Consider the following 23,608-nt stretch of genomic DNA (forward strand, 5'->3'; position numbering starts at 1 on the left):
AGAGACTAAACTATGAGATGCCCCCTCAAGAAGGTGGCGGTGACAGAAAATGAGGCTCAACAGCTTCTTGAAAAATGTAAGAATCTGGGATAAGCAAGGAGACTCAGATTGGCAAAGAGAAGGGGTTGAATTAGCTCAAACTCTCATTATGGAAGAATGATAAAGGAGAATCAGATGCACAAGAGGAAGCAAGCTTAAGACTTTAGGGAAGGTGGAGGATGAAGGAGTGGATCGCTATAAAAAGAAATCCAGGATAGGGAGATGGATGAGGGGATTATAAAGCTGATGCAACAAGATTTCAAAGAGTCAGATTGGTGGAAGATGGGTTTTGGAGATCCCTAGAACTAGGATTGTGGATCTCGAAAGATGAGGCTTAGTGGATTGATTGGATTGGTGGATCCCTAAGACTAGGATTGTGGATCCCTAAAGCTAAAAGTGAAGATTGATTCAAAGAGATATTGATGCATAAGCTGGGGTAGGAGAGATAGATGCTGGATATGGATGGGGGATAATGGACATGAAGGGAATCCATTGAAGCTTTTTGAGCAGGGGGATACTTGAAAGAGAAGTACCACCCTGTAGTTGAGCACTAGATTTTCTATAGGACTGTTAGTTAATTACCAAGGTTACCAAGAACATCAAGGCCATGTCACTAACCATCCAGAGGACTGACGAACTAACTCGAAACAAACACACAAGGATTACCCCAGCATCACACATGAAACCCAAAGGAAATAGCGTGGAACCAACACTGGGTAACCCACAAGCAAAAAAAAAACAAATGAAAGACTTGATCAAAATCGTACACTCGGATTGCCCCATTCACAGCATACTATGATATGGAAGATCATGGCAACCTTGAGGAGGGAAGAAAAAGATTGCTTGGAAAAGATACTTCAAGACCCAAAAGGGAAGATTCCAAATCAAAAGAAAGCAAAAATCCAAAAGAGAACTATTTGCCAATGAGATGGGTAGGACGAGGTACTAATGGACCAAGATCAGACATAAGGAAAGCTATATCCTACAAGGATCTATTAGAGAGCACCTAAGTTGGTGGATTTGGATGAGTGATGCACTGGGCAAGCTGAACTAAGAAGGATAACACTTTGATGACAGGAGATCTAGCTAAAGGATGCATTGGAATAGCTAATCAAGATTTGTGCTATGTGTGCAAGATTCTAATCAAGGATGTGTAGAACAAGATTTAGTATGAAAATAACATTAACAAATAAAGTAAACATTCACAAACCAAAAACTAAATTCACATATATGCTTGGACAAAGAAAGCAAACAAGAAGTGTAAACCTCACAAGAGAAAACACTCCATGCTTTCTGGATTCTGTAGACGTGTCCTTTTGCTGTGGATGTATGCTCAAGATGCTCAAAAGTTTCTTCAATGGAGATGGGTAATGGAAAATTGTTAGCTTTGTGAGCTCTCAATTTGGCATTATAAGGGTAAGATTGATGGCTTTGGTTCTCAAAATAGCATGGTAACTTTAGCTCAAAGATTGTTGATGAAATGGCTTGGGATGGGATTCAATTTATAGGCTAAGGGGTAGAGGGATGGAGGGCTTAGATGCAAGGATGGATGAAGGCTTAAGGAGGGATAAGATGCACTCAAAGGGGAGCACATGGATTGTGCTTGTTTAGCACCAATGGGAAGGTGACACTTGTCACAAGGAGGATGAGTGTGAGAGGGTAGGGTAAAGGGTTGGTTAAAGGCATGATGAGTGGGGTTGAGTATGTAAGAGGGATGTAAGAGGAATGAGTGTGGAAGAGGGAAGAGTGTGGAAGATGGGTGTAAGAGTCATGAGTGGGCTTGTAAGAGTCTTTTATGTTTTGTAAGAGCACTCATGACTTAGTGGTTGGGTTTTTTGAGGGGAGACTTTGGTTTGGATTAGGAAAGTCTTAAACTTGTTTAAGGAATGTGACAACATTAGGGGGTGGATTAGGCTTGGGTTTAGGATTAGATTAGGAATGTTAGAGATGTGCAAGTGGATGGCATTAATGAGGGTGGGTGAGTTAGTGTTTAAGCTTGGTTAGTATGGGTGGATGGGGTGGATTAGGCTAAATGGAGGATTAGAGATAGGTTAGGGGTTTCTGAATTTGAGGATTTCATTTATCAAATAGATTTATTTTAATAAATGGGGATTTTTGGAATTAGATAGAAGAATAGGATTTAATTGATAAATAATAGATTATTTGATTTATCAATTAGGACTATAGATGATTAATTAAATTAATCAACTAGGGGATGACAAAGGATTAATTAAATAGAAATTTAATTAATAATGCCTTTTTAGATAACTAAATAGGATTACTAAAATAGTGTAATCAAATTTATGTGTCTACAGGATGAACTAATACAAAAGTTGGATAGATACAATGGTACTAAGCTAAAGAGGATCTACAAGCTGATGGACCAAGATATGGTACAAATGTACAAGTTTTTTTGAAAAAGATTGGATATACAAGCTATGATACAAGGTATGATACAAGCATTGGATAGAAGATTATTTACAAGCTGTACAGGAGCTCTGGATGATAAGATAGCGGGATGGCTCAAGGTGGTGCAAGATGTACAAGCTAAGGATGAGGTGATAGTGGAAGATATGAATTTGGCAGGATGCATCCAATGATGATGATAGATGTGCGACCAAGGATGGGGACAATGCTAAGGTTGGTGGTAGCTAAGCTAATAGATAGCGCTAGAGTGAATGGCTAATGAGAGGATGGCATTGGATTTGCATGAGGATAGCCTAGAGCGAGATAGCAATAACAACGGAGGATGGACAAGACAAGATCTCCAAGGAATACAGTGCCCCCAGTCAGAAGATGACATGCAGAAGGAGGTCTTACGATGGATGTGATAGGATTGAAGCTAGGATGGAAAAGCTGAAGGCGCTAGGGAGATGGATGATAGCTGGGATGATGGGGTGAGGTTGCAGAAGATAAGTGGATAGTGATAGATAAAAGTTGGAGGTTGAAAGATAGGTGGATAAATTGCAAGATGGAGTTGGATGACCAGATGTGACCAAAAGCATGAGGATGATAGGCTAAGCTGGGGATGGCTAGATTACGCATGACACTTGTTTGCCAAGTTTTCATCATGGTACTTGTCCAAGGTGCTTGAATTGCCAAGTTTTCACCAGTGGACGCTTTATTTTTCTTTATTTTTTTTATGTTTTCACTTGGGACTTACCTAGAATGATTTTGGCTTTCTTCAGTTGTTTTTGGATTTTTTGGGATTTTTCACTGGCTGTTGGAATGTTCAATTTTGTTGCTAGTTGTTGGTACACTGGATGTGTGATTTATGCAATAGATCGGATTAGATGGGATTTATGGTAGGAGATGGAGGGATGAAAAGGCTAGAAAGGAGCATGATATGGGGATGCTTGTAGGATCAACATTGGCACATGTTGGGATGGGTGTGAAAAGAGCATATGGGGGATATGGTAGATGCAGGCTTTATAGAGGATTTGTGGAAGCGCACTTAGGGATATAGGCACCCAAGATAGAGTTAGGAGATGGGGGACACGAAGCACTGGATGGGTGAATTACAATTGTGGATGCCATTATGCATTGGGTTTCAACTTTTTTCTTTGGGATCCACATGGTTTTGGATTTTCTTTTCATAGGGTTTTGCATTGTTTTGCATTCTTTGATTGGCTTTTGCCTTTTTGTAGTATGTCTTTTAGAATAGACATATGATTGCCCAGGATGTGGATTTTTAGCTTTATGTATTTTGACATTGCATTCACATTTCTGTGATAAGCTTTAGGAAGATGGTTAGGAGAAGCTTTGTGAGATGGAGAGGATATGGAAGAGCATGTAGGGGGATGATGATGGATGATGTGCCCTGATATGTGTCTTTGTTGATCTTGCGTAGGAATGGATGGAATAGGATTTTTATGATGGTTGATAGGAGGATGGAGGATGGTAGATTTTGGGACATAGGGACCCAAAATGGATTTAGTGGATGAAGGGGGGATATGGTAGGTTGTTTTGGGTTGCAAATATGGTGGAGGGGGGATGACATAAGATTTCTTGAAGGAGTGATGGGAGGCTAGCATGGTGGGCCTGGAGATAGGCTTGGTTTGGGGATGGCGTGTACCAACACTTTTAGATGGTGAGCCTTTGGATACATATCCAAGACCATGAAATCCTGGATTCTTTTGTGAAATAATAGGCTTTTTGATTCCTTGCTCTTGTGGTCCTAAACCTTGACCTTGATAATGCCATCAATTGAGCATTTGAACGAGCTAAGGAAACTTTTTGCTTGTAGAAAATGGTAGAAGTGCGTTATTAGATGTACTGCAATGGGGAGATACTATTCTTAATTCTTTTGCTAAGAGGGTGCCACCATGGATGAATATAAGTGAACCAAGAGCGTAGATTATAGATGGTGGAATAGCTTGGATAGGTGGTAAGATGGAAGCATGGAGTGGAGGAGATGGTAGGATAGGATCTTGATTTAGCTGATGGGATGAAAAGATATCTTGTAGTAGAGGAGATATGGCTTGAGGTTTTGGAGATGGAGGGGATGGTGACTGCACTATGGATGGAAGACATGGTATGATGATATCTTCATTTATGCTTTGGGGGATGTCAACATGCTTTTGGGTAGGATCTTGATAGGATTGGATTGGAGTGGATGGTGCAATAGGAGGTGAAGGGATGGATTCTTCAAAGGTAGTGGATGGATAGATGGGAGATTCAGTAGTGGAGATGGGTGAGTAGAATATGGATGCATAAGGGTCATTACAAGAGATTTGGGAAATTCTTGGAGGTGATATGGATAGGATTTGGAGGGATTTGACAGGTGGTAGGATTTTGATGCTTGCGAGAAGTGGAAGGATTTTAAGAAATTTGATGGATGGTATGGGGATGATAGCTATGGGAGATGGAGGTGATATTATAGATGGGGAAGCTTCATCACTGACTACTTCACATGGGTGGATTAGATGACATGGCTTATCAACTGTTGGAGGTGGCTTTTCTTGTATTTCCTCTAGGAGATTCCTGGGAGACTCGTGTGTTGGAGGTGGAGGTGGTGGATTGACAGGAATAGCTAGTGTGATGGGGGTGGAAGATTGGAAGTTTGGTTGATTGGGTAATGGAGGAGAAGCTAGGATATGAGATGGCATGACTAGATAGTTCGGAGTAATGATTGGATTTTGGGGAATGGTTGGCGGAAGGCATCTAAGGCTCTCAAGATACCCGTCATAGTCAACAAGATTTTCATCATCATTGGAATAGGATGTAGTAGGAGAAAGGACAATGTGACCAAACTCATCATGATAGGGTTGGGATTTCATGTTTTGATGATGAGCTGGATGGGGATGGGGTCTTGCATATAGATGAACACGGAAGCTCATGGTTGGATTTGGTTTAAGCGCAAATTTTGGATTAGCTGATGAAAGATTTCCTAGGGAGAGTCAAAGCTACATGACAGACCTAAGGAGGATTGGCTAGAGATTTTTGGCTTTCCTTTGGATGGAAGACTTCAAGTGTATGCTGTCAAAAAGTGAGAGTTTTGCTTTCCTATGTGTAGGATTGGTGGCTTTTGGTGTCAACTTGAGGATAGACAAATGATCCTATGGGCATGACACGAGATTGACCACTTGTGGATCCCAACCTTTAGCTTAAGGTGATGAGGGATGACAAGTGACAAGGCTAGATTACCCTAGACAAAGCTCTATCAAAGGGATAACCTTGGGGAGATTGAGGGATTTGGATAGATTGATTGGATAGCAAACTCTAGTAGAGTAACAACAATTCCTTAAAGGCTTGGGTGATTTTGGATTGGGTTGGTAGCTGGTTGGGGGGATGATTTGGATGGACTTTGGATTTGGGATTGTTCTAAAGCAAAGAACTAGATAGATTCAGTTGTGGCAGGGGAGCTTGGATGATTTTCTGATGAGGCAATGGCTATGCTAAGTATGCCTTGAGCTGGGAGGTTTCTAATTTTCTAGGATTTTGACCAAAGTTGGCAAACATTCATTCAAAAGCTATGAAAAAACAAGTAGACAAAAGTTTGGAGCAAGCACATCAAACACACCAACATCCTAGGAAGCTTCCTACAAGGATGAAATTTGGTTTAGCTAGGGATTCCTTGATATACGCAAGGTACGTGAGGCCCAAATCCATGGATGAAACCAAAAATATGTCACACAGTCGAGAGGAGTGATAACCCACTTCTCCTTTTTCACTTCTCAAGGGTATAAAGTTCCTTGAGGCTTAGCCCGAGTGACAAAATTTTGATCCCAAGAGAGGTGTCTTTGGATTCACCTCCCGATCTTTATACTCTGTTGGAACACTCACTAGTACATCTGAGACCATTTTTTGACCATTATTGGTCAAAATTTTGACCCACTTTTCAACCAAAATTTGACCAAAGTCGACCAACCCATTGGCCAAAATTTTTTCGATCGAAATTTTGACCAACCTTATGTTTGGTCAAAATTTTGACCAATACTTTGGTCAAAAAATGTCCATAGCCATTGTGCAAGTTTTGTCAGGAATTGGTCAAAATTTTGACCAAACAAGGTAGAAATTTTGATCAAAGAAGGTAGAAAATATTGACCAAAAAAGGTAGAAATTTTGACCAATGAAGGTCGCAAATTTTGACCATTGAAGTTGGAAATTTTGACCAATGAAGGTTAAAAATTTTGACCATTGAAGGTAGAAATTTTGACCAATGAAGGTCAAAAATTTTGACCATTGAAGGTAGAAATTTCAACCAATGAAGGTCAAAAATTTTGACCATTGAAGGTAGAAATTTCGACCAATGAAGGTAGAAATTTCTACCAACGCGTGTGTGTAAATTTTTTTTAGGCATTCTATAAAATAGTTCACATGCCTTGCGTATGATATGAGATTTTGCATGCATCCTGCACTCTCTCATCCGGCTGATGATGGATTACGGAGAGTGATCTGGAACGATGACGCTAAAACACACACAATCAAATCCAAAATGAGCTTGCATTACAAATGGATTGTGGAAATCTGATATTGTTGATTTTGCATGCATGTCTACCAGGACAATCACAACTTAAACATATATGTTTAAGTTGTGATTTTCCTGGTAGACATGCATGCAAAATCAACAATATCAGATTTCCACAATCCATTTGTAATGCAAGCTCATTTTGGATTTGATTGTGTGTGTTTTAGCGTCATCGTTCCAGATCACTCTCCGTAATCCATCATCAGCCGGATGAGAGAGTGCAAGATGCATGCAAAATCTCATATCATACGCAAGGCATGTGAACTATTTTATAGAATGCCTAAAAAAGTATCGACAGTAACTAATATGCTTCTTCATTAATATGCCCAATACAATAAGAAAACTTGGCAACTATGCACAGCAAGTTATACGCTAAAAGGAAATCATTTAGGAGATACAAAATTTGAACAACCATATGTTAAGATTCTACAATTTGTATCACTTGCCTAAGTCTGACAGTTGAGAATAAGTTCATCATCCTCCCTACAGTATGTTCCAATGGCCTGCACATCCACAAAAGTTCCAACATCTCAAATTTGTAGAATATGGATTGTCACTCTCCAGGTCAACTTGCCAAGTCACTCCCACCCAGTCACCTCAATGAGTTGACTCTTTCAGTCAGCTCACCAAGTCTACTGTTCAAGTACACATGCCAGGTCGGCTCACCAAGCCAGCCCACCAAGTCATGTCACCAAGTTGACTATTCAAGTACGCTCAAAAAGTTGACTCTTTAAGTTCACTCATCAAGTCACCCCACCAAAGTGCCTCGTCAAGGTTAATCTTTAAGTCCACTCACCAAGTCAGCTCGCTAAGTCATCGCACCAAGTTGACTCACCATCTCGCCTCACCAAGTGGACTTGCTAAGTCGGCTCACCAACTTGCCCCACCAAGTCAACTATTCAAGTATACTCACCAAGTTGACTCTTTGAGTTCAATCATCAAGTCACCCCACCAAAGTGCCTCATCAAGGTCAATCTTTAGGTCCACTCATTGAGCTTTCTCACCAAGTTAGCTCACCATGTCGTGTCTCTAAGTGGCCTTGCTAAGTCGGCTTGCCAACTTTCCCCACCAAGTTGCCACTTTAAGCCCACTCACCATGTTAGATTGTCAGGCTGGCTCCCCAAGTTAGCTTGCCAAGCTGACAATTGAAGTATGCTTACCAAGTCGACTCTCTAAGTTCACTCACCAAGTCTGCCCCCTAGGCCAACTCTCCAGGTCAGCTCACCAAGTCACCCCCACTTGCCCCACCAACTCGCCACTTTAAGTCAACTCGCCATGTTAGCTCGCCAGGCTGACTCCCCTAGTCAGCTCGCCAAGCTGACAATTCAAGTACGCTCACCAAGTCGACTCTTTATGTTCGCTCACCAAGTCTGCCCCCTAGGTCAACTCACCAAGTCACAAACTTATCTTATCTTGTGTAAACATGGTTGCTAAGTTTTGTTTTGCCAAGTCTTGTACTTTTGTTTATCTAGCATTGTAGGAGATGTTCATACTCTTGACTAACTTATTTGGGCCTAGAATGACCAAAAAAAACAATTCCAAACTCCTTTTTCCAATCGCTTTCCAAACTAGCTGTATATTTCTTTGCAGCCCTTTTTGTAATTAGCCCTCTTATGTAGGTTTTTGATCATTATCTTGCAAAATTTCTTAACAACCTACAAGACAAACAACAATTTAGGATACCCATTTGGACTATGTAAAGGGTTTTGCTGGTTTAGACCTTTGATACTGCCTGTACAACACATTTCCCAAAAATAAGGGTTTTGTGGCTTTATAAAGATCTTTACTATATCCTGCAATGCTTTTGACCACTAATTTCAATAAGTCATAATATTAGTAATAATTATGAAGCTATCTGTTACTGATACTAACTCAAATAAAAACCAATGCACTAAAGAAGACCTATGAAGTATACTTAAGAGTGCCCTCAGCTATTTTTAATACATTTGAGGACACAGAGGAATAGAAAAGAAGCATAAAATAGATATCTTCGCTGCTACTCATAATAAACAAAAGACATACTCAGCCATGGTTGCATGATATAATCACAATGTTACACCCATTAATAAATAGTATGAAATTCTTGCTATAACAATAATCAATATAGTCTTAATCAAAAACAATAATTAATGTTGTCTCAAAATAACCAATATTTAAGAGAATTATATGAGAGCTTCTAAAAGAAGAATGATTTTTCACCACCCACACCGCCCAATTAGCAAAAGGATATTCAATGTAATAATGTGATCAAACGTATATAGAATGGAAATCTCTCCAGACTAAAGGCAGGCTTACGGGTTACAAAAAAAAGAACCTAATGCCCACACTTATTCTCAATATGGTAGAATGAGTTGCAATCAACTCTATCGCTCTGATAATAAAACTTCCTAGAATAGACAAAATTACTCAAAAGTTTCACAGACATCAAATTCGGTAGCTATATAACTATTATTTAAAAGGAAAAGCTTATAATGCTCCAACAACAAAATTTACAATATCTTCATATTGATTGGTATCCATGTACATTTAAATGAAGCACAGAAAATGAAATTGGTACATATAAGAACTTCTAAAGCTAAAATGTATACATCGAGCACCAATATAATTCTAACAACCAATTCCAATGGCACACCCCCAACATCACTTGAGGAAAGGCAACAAACAATTAAGTATGCATACATCACAGACTTAGGAATTAAATTGCAATACAATAGTCTCATAGAAGAACAACCATGCACTAAGTCGTGTCAACGAACCTAGAAATTCCTTGTGGCAGTGGCAACGCAGCAGATACAACATTCAGTTGATTTGAGAATCCATTTGTTGAAGGGTTCACTGGTTGGCCTTGACTCTAATTTGTCTGATACTATGGTACACATTGTCACCTTTTCTGCTCCTGATTCTTGGGCTTGTCACCTGAAGGTGAACTTCCTAGCAGTCTTTGAGAAGCACTAGGTGAAGGTTGAGCCTTTTTTTCTTGATAATAATAATTGTTTTTCCTGTGCTAAGGATATTTGTTTGGGTAGGAACCATTTGTCACTGTCACCCACTGCTAAAGTTTCTGGAAAACTTCTTCTATAGGAGGAGTGGAGGAGGCATCTTTTGGTGCCTATATCGACAATCAGCTCCATTCGGATAGATGCCATGTTTATACCTATTAAACAGTAAAATTAAACATTCATTTAGTACTATTACCATTTAGGTTCCAAATATATGACAGAAAAATCTTAATCACTAGCATGAATGTAAGAAATATTCTTGATCAATGATTGGAATCATAGCACAATCAAAGACCAAAATGGTAATTCAATATATTGTACACAATTATTTCTTAATCAGTCCTTTCTTGTAATTATCTATGACAAAATAGGATAAGCCATATTCTTCAACAAGACACTAGAAGAAAATTGATATAAAATTTAACAAAATACTCAAAATAAATTATCAGCACATTTAATGATCTGCTGGTAAAAGCTATGAGTGTTAATCAGAAAACGTGCTACCACATAGCCAGTTTATTGAGTACAGAACAAAAGTTTAGATTAGAAGCTAAGATTGTTTGAACAGAGCTATATCAATTTAGGTCCATAGTTTACAAACACATAAAGTTCTTGTTGGAGGTGTGATTTTTCCTGCCAGAGACTCATGGATCAAATCATTGGAATAAATTCACAGTTATCTCAGTGCAAATCAACAAATTTTGCCAACTTATCTCATGGTAAATAGCACCACAAATATGCAAAAAAACAATTTTATGGTTCTTTTCATATTTGCCAGATCAAAAAGTAATTACATGTCAAAGAGAAGTGACAAGGAGCAAGCAGAAGAGGAGGAAGATTTGTCACCTTGTTGAAAAGATGTTTTAAGCAAACGGTAGGGTTTATAAATGATTTTATTTTTTTTCCTAATTTTCAAATGAATGTCCAGTGTTTTAAAGTTCTTAGTTTTCTTAGTTTTCATTTCTAAAATTCTTCTTGTTTCATTTTCTAAATCCTTGATGTTTCATTTTTTGAATTGTTGTTGTTTAACTTAAACTTTTCAGTGTAACCTGGGTGCACGCACCAGCCCTAAAACCCCCTTGCCCCGGGTGCACATACATAGTTTTAGTAGTGTACAATGCACTGCCAACATTAGCAACTCCATAGGACTAAATTACACCATGCTTGTTGCAAAGAAGATAAATCAGCATTCAACTCACAATGGAAATATTCATACCTTTAGCAAGTTAAAAAAGTGAATACAGCAATTCCAGACCTATGCTCTTGTCAACTAAATCATAGTTTGCAAAGCTATATATATATATATATATATATATGAAAATTTGGTATAGTCACAGATGCATGTACTGAAAAAACTTTTAAAACATGGCAAACTGAACATAATTAAAAATGAGAAAGCTAGCAAATGCCTCCAAAGCAATAAAAAATGATATGTCCAAAATCGAGAGAATTCAAAAAATTTCAACTGCAATGCTCATATTTAACCAAATCCAAGACCTGAAGCTAGTGGATATCATAATGCATGAGTGTCCAACAACACAGTTCATAGCTTATCACTGAACAGATACTAAACATAATCCTAAGTAAAACTCACTAGTGAGCTAGAAGATGGGGGTGTCATAAATGTTGTAGGAGGCCTTTGTGTAGGAAGAGGCATCCTCATATTGTTCATGTATTATAAGAAAACAACCTAGCAATGAGGAATGAAATAAGAAAAATAGTCACATGGATAAAAAACATGCACAAACAACAAAAACAATAGATCGACATGCAATAATCAATGAGTCTCAAACATAACAGGGTCTTGAGAAATTGAGTATGCCATCAGGGTCATCAATAAATTGAGTATGCCATTATCAAATACATGAAGCTTATCCTTGCATAGACCCAAAAATATCTTCCAATTTGGCTGATCAGTTTTTGTCTGCCATTGATCACAATGCAAGTCCTCATGCTCTGTATCACAATTCTCTAAGCCTTTGGTATTCTTTGAAACTAAACAACACATCTGTTTATGCATAAACATGTTTATTACAGGATGACCTAGAACTGTGCGAATGATTTCTTCAATAGACATCATATCCAAACTAGCATCAAGTCTATCCGTACAATAATCACTCCAGAATCCCTCTATAGCATGAATTAGAAGATGCCTTAAGAGAGAAAAGCAAGTTTCTAGTTGCTCTTTTGAGTCTACCTCTTCGCTCAATGATGATTCTATTTGTAAAATCCAATGCAAAATCAACTGTAGCATGTTAATGTAATCAAAAGAAACTTGACATAATTTTGCCTCCAGAATGGCTTTCATGTACACATAGCTCAAAAGCTTTGATTGATAACAATTTGCACTTAACATAAACAAAATAGAGAATGGTATGGATTGGATAAAAGAAACAAAAGCTATAAAAGCCGAATCATTAGAACATCCACCACCCATGGAAACAGATAGTGACTACTTCTCTGTACTTTTATGTCTCATTTGATAAAATTTGAGCCCATCATCCAAAGAAGAGTCTTTCTTATCAACATCATGTACTTGGAGATTACCATTATCTCTACTTGTCTGATAAAAATATCTTGCAAGCTTTAGACCCAATAAGAAATAATCATCCCAGGCCTCAGCAATTCTACCAAAAAGATCTCTATGCGCACACAACAAAGCCAACAAGATAGAAAAGTTCTTTCCAAACACTTTATGGAATAATGTAACAAGGGAAGGAAAGTTTTCCACTATTTCCTCTGGCATTGCAGATACTATGGAGGATGCAAATGCAGTTGCTACACTAGATTTCCTCTCACAATATGTATTCTCTACAAGTGATAGTACTTGGGAAAGAGATCGTTGAATAGTAGGATTGCCTTTTCCCAAAAAGTGAGTATCTATTGATTCCAAACTAGATCTCACTTGCTCTTTGGATAATATGCCTTGGGAAAAATGAAGCAAACTTCTCAATGGACTCCATTCACAAAGAAAATCTTCTGAACCATGATCAGATTGATATACTTGATTGATTTTTGGAAGCAAAGTAGTCACAATTGTGAAAGATAATGACCTTGAATTAGCCTGTGAGAGGAAATATCCACTTGTCAACATAAGGATCTGACTTCAAACTTAGAATGAACTATATGAGGAAGAACAGATACACACCTGAGCTTGCAAAAGAAAGTTCATCACACTGGCCACATAGAATGAAATCATTGTTCGGTGGGCAAGCTTCTGACTTTTGGAACTTGACTCAACAACTCAAAGGAACTTTTGCAAGACACAGATCACAAGAGGGCTAAAATGTGGAGGTGAAAGATCTGCATAATTTTTAATGAGTAATTTATTAATCAAAAATAAAAGAGTAAATGAACTTGTCAACTTCTTGTTTCCTCGTGAGAGTTTGTAGTAAGTAGCTCATCTCTTTAGAAAAAGGAATTCAACTTCACCCTTTTTCTACAAACAAACACTGGCTATTGCCACAATGCAAGCAATAAGGGACACCTCAAGCTACTATATAACATGCAAAGTAGAGAATGGATTTAATAATAAACATCTATCCTAGAGAGATTTAGAATAAGGTCATAGGAGGAATTTAAAGTAGCTCATTATGCCAGATCGAGCCCAACATTTAGTAGCATAACTTTTGAAAGATATAGATGTCACTTTTTTGGGAATCAACTGCACATTTATTGAATGAAATCAATCTATATGATGCATCTTTTCACACGGAATGATTCACAATAGACCATCTCTTGTGAGGTTGAATGTTAAACAATGGAACTCCCTCATGATCATTCCTACTAATATTGGTGCTGAATTTGTTTACAGATATGAATGCTCACCACAATATGACAATGATAATGCTATTTGGTGGGTAGTTCATCCACGGCCATTAATACCTTCTTATAACCATTTATTAAATCCCAACATTCTAACCTCATTAAGCTCATTTTGAACCTGTGGAATTTGAAAAATAAGAAGAAATCCCTTGCATACCACAATAATCTTCTCTTTCTATGTGTGTATACAATGCTCATGCAATATAGTAAAATAGTCTTTTTAAAAGAAAGGTAGATCTCCATACTAACCTCCACAAGCCAAGTTTTGCTTGCTCTGTCTTTCTCCTTTCAAGACCGTGGAGCTCAATTTCTAATTGAATTTTTTTCCTTTCAAGTGCATCAATTTCTTCAGGTTGACTATCTAATTGCACTCTCACATTTGCACATGCCTCATCAATCAGATCAATTGCTTTGTCAAGAAGATTTCGGTCTGTTCATAGTCCAAACAAGAAAACAATAATTAATCAATTTCACAAAGCCCACAAAATGTCTGCATTCTACTCAATGAAAATTAGTGTCTCAAGCTTCAACAAACTTCTTATACTTTAAAATCAAGTAATTAATTATACACAATCACTCGATTAAAATCAAAATTCTGTCCATTTATGATAAAATCTCATATCTAAAGAGCTGCCACACAATGTCATCTTTTTCTATCACCACTTAAATCATACGAATATCTATTTGAAGAACTTACCAGTTATATAATGACTCAATAACTGGGCAGCAACCACTAACACTCTGTCCATGATCCTCACACCATGGTGACCCTCGTATTTTTCTTTCAAACAACACAAAATGCTAATTGTGTCGACCACACTTGGTTCAGCCACGTACACCTGCCAAAGACACTTGTTGAGATAATCTACTCACAAGGTAATCTGTGATCCTACAGTGATACAGACCTGAAAATAAAATGCACCAATAAAATTAATCAAGGGCTAACTTTTTGAAATCGGCGCTCGAATGCAACATCTTTCTCTACGTATTTTCGATACTCGTCCAGTGTAGTTGCTCCCACACACCTCAGATGGTCGCGGGCAAGCATTAGTTTCAATAAATTAGCAGCATCCATTGAACCCTCAGCACATCCTGGGACAAACCCCCTTTGTCAAATTGAAGACAACTAATTATAATGATACATATTTAGATTTAATCAAATGGAGAAAGAAAACAATAAAAAAAAACTCACCAGCACCGAGAACCAAATGTATTTCATCAATAAAAAGAATGACTCTTCCTTGGGATTCATCCACCTCCTTCAAAATAGATTTTAGTCTTTCTTCAAAGTCACCCCTGTACATTGTTCCAGCAACTAGGGCTCCCATATCCAATTCTATCAATCTAAATTCCAGCAAATTACTGCAACATTCCAAAGAAATTTTATGAATGTCAAAGTGCAAATTCATGAAGTCCCAAACCAACTGCAAAAACTGCAATTTAATGTCAGTCCCTATCCTAATACTACTTAAATATTCCCAAGCATCAACATTTTATTATATGTTAGCTTACAAAGGCAAAACTAGTTTACAAGGACACGTGCCAATCTTTAACCAAAATGCACAAGGAACCATGCTGACTAGATATCTAGAGCTTAGAATAGCTTGTGCAAGTTGCTTCAGTGTTAATAATTTCAGCTTGTAGTAATATATAAGGGGGCATAGTGTTGCATCATTTGAACTGTCAATTGCTAATTTAGAAAGAGGTGTGCCATGTAGAACAGTGTAATGTATATATTGCCATGAAAGGAAAATCTGAATGTAAAGTTTGAACAATAATATAACTGACATAAAACAGATTATGAAATCCTTCTGCAAGTACTAATGTATGCTTACTACTATCTATCCTACAGGAAGCCCTAGGGTATATAAAATAAAAATAAAAAGATCGGCATAAACGTCAAATATTCCCCTCTTATTAAGCTTTTTCTTTACTTCAGAATTGCTAAAAATAAGAACCTGTTTAGCAGAAAACAACTTGCCTTGGCACATCTCCTCTAACAATCCTTTGAGCCAGTCCCTCCACCACAGTAGTCTTTCCAACACCAGCCTCTCCAATTAGCACTGGATTGTTCTTCATCCTCTGACACAGAATTCTGATGATTCTCTTGGTCTCTTCATCTCTGCCAATAACTGGGTCAAGCTTCCCAGCTAGTTCCACCAGGTCGCACCCATAGATCTTCAGAGCCTGGAAGTTTGTATGACCAAAGGTAGTCTCTAACTTCTTTCCTTCTACCCTCAGCTTCTCAATTTCAAATTTAACACCCAAAGCACTCACGCTTGCTTTTTCAAAGTTGTCCACAATCTATGAATCCTCCAATAATACTAGAATAAGATGATCTACAGCCAAATGAGAATCTCCTTTCTTCTTTTTTCTCAATTGTGTGCGCCTGATGCATTTGATTAAAGCAGTGCTGGGGGGATTTTCTTGTGGAGAAAGGTTATGAGAATCGAGATATACATGATCCTGAGACTTACATGATGTGAGTCCATTCCCTTACATGATTGAAGGTGCATATATTCCTAATCAGCCAAAATATGTGGGACTAATGATTTTTAAAGGTTGTCTGCTTTAAATGTTCCCCATAGACAAAGGAATATGCCTATTTAAGCAGTATCAATTCATGGACAAAATTAGTGAAGATTTAACAACATCTCATCTTAAAGGGCATAGTCCAAGAAGGTTAACAGGTTGATGACCACTGGTTTATTTGTATACAAACAACATGACTAATTCTTCTATCATATAATATCTTAGTAAGTAAAGATGTTGAGTAGTGATCGTAGAGGTCTTCTACATTTGTTGGCTGGCTTCTTGAATGCGGGCTTCACTTAGAGAAACTGAATCACAGCACATGCATTCATGACATACTAAAGAATCCTCCTAGTTTCAGAAAATATTGTCCCAAACTCTTGTTTTATCACTCCCTTCCAATACCCACTCAATACTCCCCATACCCATTTTTATGTCGTAAAGAAATTTAAGGATGGCTTCTTGAACATGTAATACGATCTTTTGAGCTAGCACTATAACTGAAATATCATCAACATGGTTAGCTTTGTAAGATGTTTATCATACATCGGCATGTTGTGCGTGAATTTGATGACATAACAACACAAACAATCTTTGTGGAGTCTTTTGTCTATTGTTGTTCAAGGAGACAATCAATTTGATGGAGTGAATAGTTCTTGTAGTGGTTTGTTGAGGGTTTTGTAATTAATAGAAATCAACACTTATCTACCTTCCCAGTTTGTGGAACAAAGATCTTTTAGCTGACGGGTTTCAACAAGTTAATTTTTGGGGGAAAAAGTAAAATTGTTTTCTCAAATAACATCAAAATGATCACAGACAACTAAATAAAATGAGCTTGCATTGAAATGCTGGTTGCCGTCTGCATGGAAGAAACATTGGAATGAGAAAAACTAGGACACTTCAGAGTTCAAGGCCCAAATATGTATTGATAAGATTTAGCAGATGGTGATTTGTAGGAAGAAACTATTAAGTGTCAAGATTGATTTCACCTTTGCCTAACAAACCGAGCCATGTTTGTGCGCACTTCTATATAGAATTCAAAGTTTTAAAAAAATCTCTTTGCTCATCTGACATGTTTCTAATTGCATAACTAAAAGGAAATTAAAATAAAATATTTACAAAATCCAAAACCGGCTATTGTGGGGGATACAAATTTGACTAGATAGCAGAGTACAGAGCATCATAAGCATGAGCTACACAGCATGAATCTATTTTTTTCAATGTGTAACATTTTCTAAACTCAAATTCTAACAAATAAGTAAGGATCATTGAACTTGGTAAATAAGAGGTAGAATTGAGCTGCAAATAATACATTGTGAGCTTCCAAATTATCTGCTACAACAGCAAACCAGTTTTTGTGTTCTTGAAATTATCATGAAGATCATTACTAAGTGATTTGTTTAAATTAAGGATGCTCAAGCTTAGTATTATTTAGGTAAAGTAATTTGAAGAACTAATTATTCAGTCCATCTCTTGACCATAGATGGAATGTTGGTGTTGAAAAGAATCACTTCAATACAGTATTATAAATACAACAAGTGATGTATAATAGTTAAGATTAAAATCATTATATTTCTTATTATTTCTCTCGCATCTATGAAACAGTATTATTCACAAAGAACTATTAAACCTCTTGTGAGTGGATCAGAATGACTTTTATGCATCCAAGATTGCATATGAGAAAAGATACAGAGTTTTAGAGTTACCTCTCAGCTTCTGGTGCAAAGCCAATAACATAGTATGTAACTAAAACCCAAATCAATGTTTCTAGAAAAGATAGTGGGATCTTCACTATCCATGATGGTAATGCATAAGCCCAAGTTGGATAGAATAGGAGGTCTCTTTGCTTGTAGAAAACTAGAAGGCGGCCAACTATCATTGACATTTTTGGAAATCCATTAAACATCATATGGACTAGACTGAAGAACATAGCTCCCATATATAGATTTCCATCTGTAATGTTCTGCTGGTGCATTTTTGTGCACAAAAATAGTGTCATTGTGATTGCCCCAATAACTACAATCTGCATTATATATTTTTCAGGATTCATTCTTCTTTCTCTGATAAGATAAATAAAAGGAATGCTTGAGCTCCCCAAATTTGGGATCCAAGTGACTCACCTGTCCTGCTTTAAATATGTAGACAAAAGAGTTTCTCTTCATAAGCAGTACTTCTCGAGAGAAGCAAGCTTTGAGCATGTTCATTCTACTAACACCATATCTGGTAGATGTAAGAGTTGCAGTATGGTTCATTGTTTTGTCATATGAATGTGATAACTCTTCTACAAGACACTTGCCTACATGTAAGTCTCAACATCAGGTACCAACACATGAGGTATCTTATAGCATAATACTAAATTTAAATTTTTTGGACGAAACCCCAATCTACCTACGATATCCAACGATTCAGGAATTCTAAATTATTACATCATAATGAATTTAACTCTGTATAAAATGCATTGACTGCCAAAAAATAAATATCAACACTATTTTAACAAATCGAGCCCTAGTTAGCCCATAGCTCACATCGTGCAATGTAGCTCTTTCCCAACAAATGTAAACCCTACCCTGATGCTATTTTCTCTAGAACTGAATGATAACAAAAAAAAAGTGAAATAAATTCAAGATCAATGCACCCATCAGAGCAGATCTCTAGTCAAATAGCTCTGGTTCCTCAACTCCCGCGCGCGTTGAAGCTGAATAGAATCAATGAAATGGGAGGCATTTGCCCTTTTTACATATTAAGCTCGTGTTGGTCAAAATTTTGACCAACACGGGCATAGATTTAAAAAAATCCATATTTTCCCTTTCCATACCGACCAATTTAATAAATGGTCAAAAAATTTGGTCGAAAAATGACCTCAAATGTACTAGTGATTGGAGTTGAGGTCTTCTCTCGAGGTGATGAAATCTCGGAGTAGGCCTCCTAAAACTTAAACAAGATTTTGGATCGTAATCTTATGCACCCAAGATGGCCTCGAAAGATGACAAGGGGAGAGAAGACTTGGATGATCTTGGGCTAAAAGATAGAGTTCTTTTCCAATTGACGCTTAAGTTTTCTGATCTAGACTTTTTGAAAACACACGTGATTAAGATGCAAAGTTCAATTCCAATTTGAAATATGCCAACAAAAGAGAAGTGATCGAAGAATGAATACACAAATGAGAGTTAGGATCAACAAGAAAGTAAACCCGCGCACTCGGAGGCCCTCCACATCAAGTAACGATTAATTTTCGTTAAGGCATTCAAGAGTTGGTGTTTGTTCATTTTAAGGCCAAAACAAAGATGTGTGTAAAGCTCAATTTCAAGCGTGTGCCTGGAGGCCCTCCACATCAAGATTTGTTCAATTTTTATGCCCAAATGAAGTGCTAGTGAGATTAATGTACATTCAAGAAATTTTCTATCTTAGAAAAACCAATAAAAACTCAAGTGAGTGGAGTTTGATTTTTGTGGAGCATTTAACACCTTCTTAGGTAGACCCATCCCCATATATGGTGCTAATATTGCAACCAATGGTTAGAATGATGGGTGATTAAAGAGGGTGAGTCCAACAACAAATTCACTCAAAGTGTCTTTATTTGTTTTTATAACTTAGAAAGTTTCTAAAATGTGGATTTTTTTTATGCCCCAAAAGATGATTATTTGATCTATGGCATTCAAGATTCGATTTGTTGTTTTAATCATGCATTCATAAAATAAATTTAAAAAACTTGATTTTAATCCATGGAACTCAAGAGTGATTTTAACAACATGCATTCAAAGACAAGTGATTAAATATTCAAGTTTTTTCCTTTGAGCATTCAAGATTGAGATTTTGTGTGTTGTTTTAAAACTTTGAAGTTTTTTGTTTTAACCTTAGATCATTCAAGATTGTTTTGGACTCAAAAGTGAAAATGACTCTTTGGACTTTGGTTTTCATTCAAGATTTTGTGTTCTAGTTTGCATGTTTTAAGCCTAAAAAAATGATATTCCTAGATTGTTTTGATGCATGAAAAACCTAGGAAACATTCAAGATTTTGCAACAAGACATTTGTTTGGAACAAATAACAAAGCTTTTAGGACAATTTTGGCAACCATTTAGGACTTTTAATTTTCATGAGATTTTTAAAAGAACTTTAAAATATTTGCCAATGAGGTTCATTTTATCCTTGATGGATGCTTTGAGTTTGATTTAGATTTTAGTGTGCACTTAGTGTTGATTTTGAACCTTTTGAAATGGAAACTTGAAGTTCTTTTAAAATTCTAAAAAATGAAGTGTTCCTAACTTTGCATGAATGCATCTAAAACCTTGATGTTGCAAGCATGCAAATGATTGGATTGGTTTAGTTTCACTTGTTAAAAGATTTTTTTTTTTTGCAAATTTTTAGTTTTTTAATGGATTTAAGTATGATTTGGGGGTTCAGTTTAAGCACTTAAAAAAAAAAGTGTGTATGATTTGCTTCCTTAAAAAAAAGGCCAAGATCCCTCAAGAAGAAGAAGAAGTAGTAGACGGGATAGAAGAAGAATATAGACAAGAAGAGGAAGAAGAATTTCAAGTGCTTCATCCACCTATAAGCTTGAAAAATTTGCAAACACTATGAGATAGACTATGAGTTTCTTTGTCTTCTTCATGCTCATGTGGACCTACAAAAACAATTTATACAATCCTACTAATCACAAAAACAAGCAAAATTAACCAAAATTAGCAAATGACATACAAAACTTGACTAAAAAAGCTAATGAAGATGACCCATGAGGGGTCCCACCGGGCGTGCCAAAATGTATATGCTACTTTAGTATGTTAGAAACACTAAATTAAAAAAATCAAAAAGAATTTGCATACTAATTTAACATAACTTCATGAGAGAAAAAGTGAAGTCCTCAAATGAGAATATGAACCATGGATAGGCTCTCTCAATGAGGATGATAACTTGATGTAGAGGTGTGTCTAATAGCTAAGATGGCTTGATTATGTATGTATGCTCAAATGGGCTTCAATGGAGGATTTTTGATAGATTTTGGTGAATGGATTTGATGTAAAAATGGCTTCTCAAAATGGCATTATGGCTTTACTTTTGAGATTGTGTTAAAATGGCTTGTGAGAGGATTTCTTAAATAGGCAAAGGGCTTGAGGGATCAAGAGCTAGGATGCAAGGATGGGAGAAAGCTTATGGAAGGTTTAGATTGAATGAGAGGAGAGCACATGAATTGTACTTCCTTACAGCCAATCAGGGAGTGAAACATGTCACAGGGTCATTGGTTAGAGCAAGAGAGGTTGAGGGGTCAACAAAGGAGACTTAAAGCTCATAATGGCTTGTAAGAGCAATGAATGGGCTTGTAAGAGTCATTTATGGCTTTGTGGGCTTCATAAAATTTTATTGTTGGGATATTTGTGAGAGAGTTGAGATATTTTGACTTGGGTTGGATTAAGAAAGTCTTGAGCTTGACTTAGGAATGTGCAAATGATTAAGGCTTGGATTAGGCTTGGGTTAAGATTAGATTAGGCTTGTTAGAGATGGGCAAGTGGATGGCATTTAATGAGGGTGGGTGAAGGAGGAGATATTTGTTGGCTTTGGCTTGGGTTAGCAAGTCTTAACCCATGTTTAGGTAATGTGACAAGGTTAGGAGGGGATTAGGATTAGGATTAAAGATAAGGATTGACATCTTCTAGAAGAGTCTAGGCTTTGGATGAGGATGAAGACTTTCTAGAAGAGTCTAGAACTTCCTAGGATGAGGATAAATAAGGTTTTTAGGAAATAAATAAAGTTTTATTTATTTCAAGGGTTTGGGTTGAAGAGATATTTATTAAAATATTTTAAATAAATATGAGGATTAATATTTAATCTTAATTAAATATTTTGAGTTGGGATTAGGGGTAGGAAATGATGGGATTAGCCTTTAATTAAAATTAAAGAAAGATTAGAAGATTTTGGAAGAGATTAGTGGCCTTAAAGAAATTGGCCAAGTTTTGGGCAAAAAATTATTTATTTATTTATTTTGGGATTTTTGGTCAATTTATTAATTAAATAATTAATAAATAATAAAATAATGTTTAAATAAGATTTAAACATTTTTGGGAGAGATTCCATAATTAAATATTTTTAATTAAGATAAAGGGATTTAATGGCATAAAAATAAATTAATTAATTAAATAAATAAATAATCAATAAATGATGATGTCATCAGGGATTTTTTCAAAAAATAAAAATATTTTATTTTCTAAAAGATTTTTAGGTGTCTACAACATTTGCTACCAAATACTTTCAAGTAACTTACATTAGGTTTGTAGCCATACCATAGCTAATAAGGTGTCTTGTTCGAATCTTTTTTCAACTAAACTTTGTTCAAGGTATGAACTATAGTTCTGATAGCTTCCTTCCAGTATTTGAAAGCAACCTTCTTTTCAATCTTCAAGGTTCTTGCACAATCCATGATATATCTACCTCTTTCTACTATATCATTCTACTGTGGCATACCAAGGGCAAATACTTGTCTTTTGATTCCTATTTCAATGTAGAAATTGTTGAATTCATGGGATGAATTCACCACATCTCTCTGATGTTAGGCATTTCAACTTTTTTCTAGTTTCTTTTTCTACTCTTGCCAGATACCACTTGAATTTTTGAAAGGTGATGAGACTAAAATTTTCCATTATTTTATGATGTTTAAAATACTTTGTTGATACTCTATTCAAACATTTTGGACCTATGTTTATCGAACCTATGATAAACCTATGGGGCCGAAACTATGCCATCTTTTCCTAATATTATATATAGTATGCAGTATTTCATATAGTTATCAAAATGTGCATTCTTATATTTGAATTTAATTTGATAAATGTTTATTTGCACATATGTTTTGTGTTATAACTAACCTGTTAATGAAGACTGAAAGATGATTGGAGGAATTCAAAAGCTAAGCATCAAAAACATTTAAGGAGAAGAGAATGCCAAGGAGAAACCACGGTGGAGGAAGTTGTAATGGTTCCATAAGACATGACAGTGAGTAAGGAGGAAATATGAAGACTTATTACCTTCTTTGCATTTACTCTGTGGTGAGCAGATGTTCAAACTTTATTATTCCTACCTTAAGCCGTTATTCCTTCTTCTCACCTTCAGTTGTTATCTTCCTATTTTCTCTCTCTTGCAGATTTTAAGCTAGGTTATTTCCTTTTCTATTATGGAATAAATGGTGACTTCCTATATATATAAGAATCGACCCAAGTGTGTTAAGTTTTTAGAACCAGTTAGAAGAAATATTTTCTG

At 36.4% G+C, this 23,608-nt stretch overlaps 1 pseudogene; it reads right to left on the reverse strand.

Moving 5' to 3' along the window:
• Positions 1-12,460: 12,460 nt before the first annotated feature.
• Positions 12,461-18,617, reverse strand: LOC149562600 (chaperone protein ClpB1-like; annotated as a pseudogene).
• Between the last annotated feature and the right edge of the window lie 4,991 nt (positions 18,618-23,608).

The sequence above is a fragment of the Cupressus sempervirens genome, chromosome 4 (assembly GCF_028749045.1).
Source record: "Cupressus sempervirens isolate cs-2001-9-10 chromosome 4, ASM2874904v1, whole genome shotgun sequence".
NCBI classification, from domain to species: Eukaryota; Viridiplantae; Streptophyta; class Pinopsida; order Cupressales; family Cupressaceae; genus Cupressus; species Cupressus sempervirens.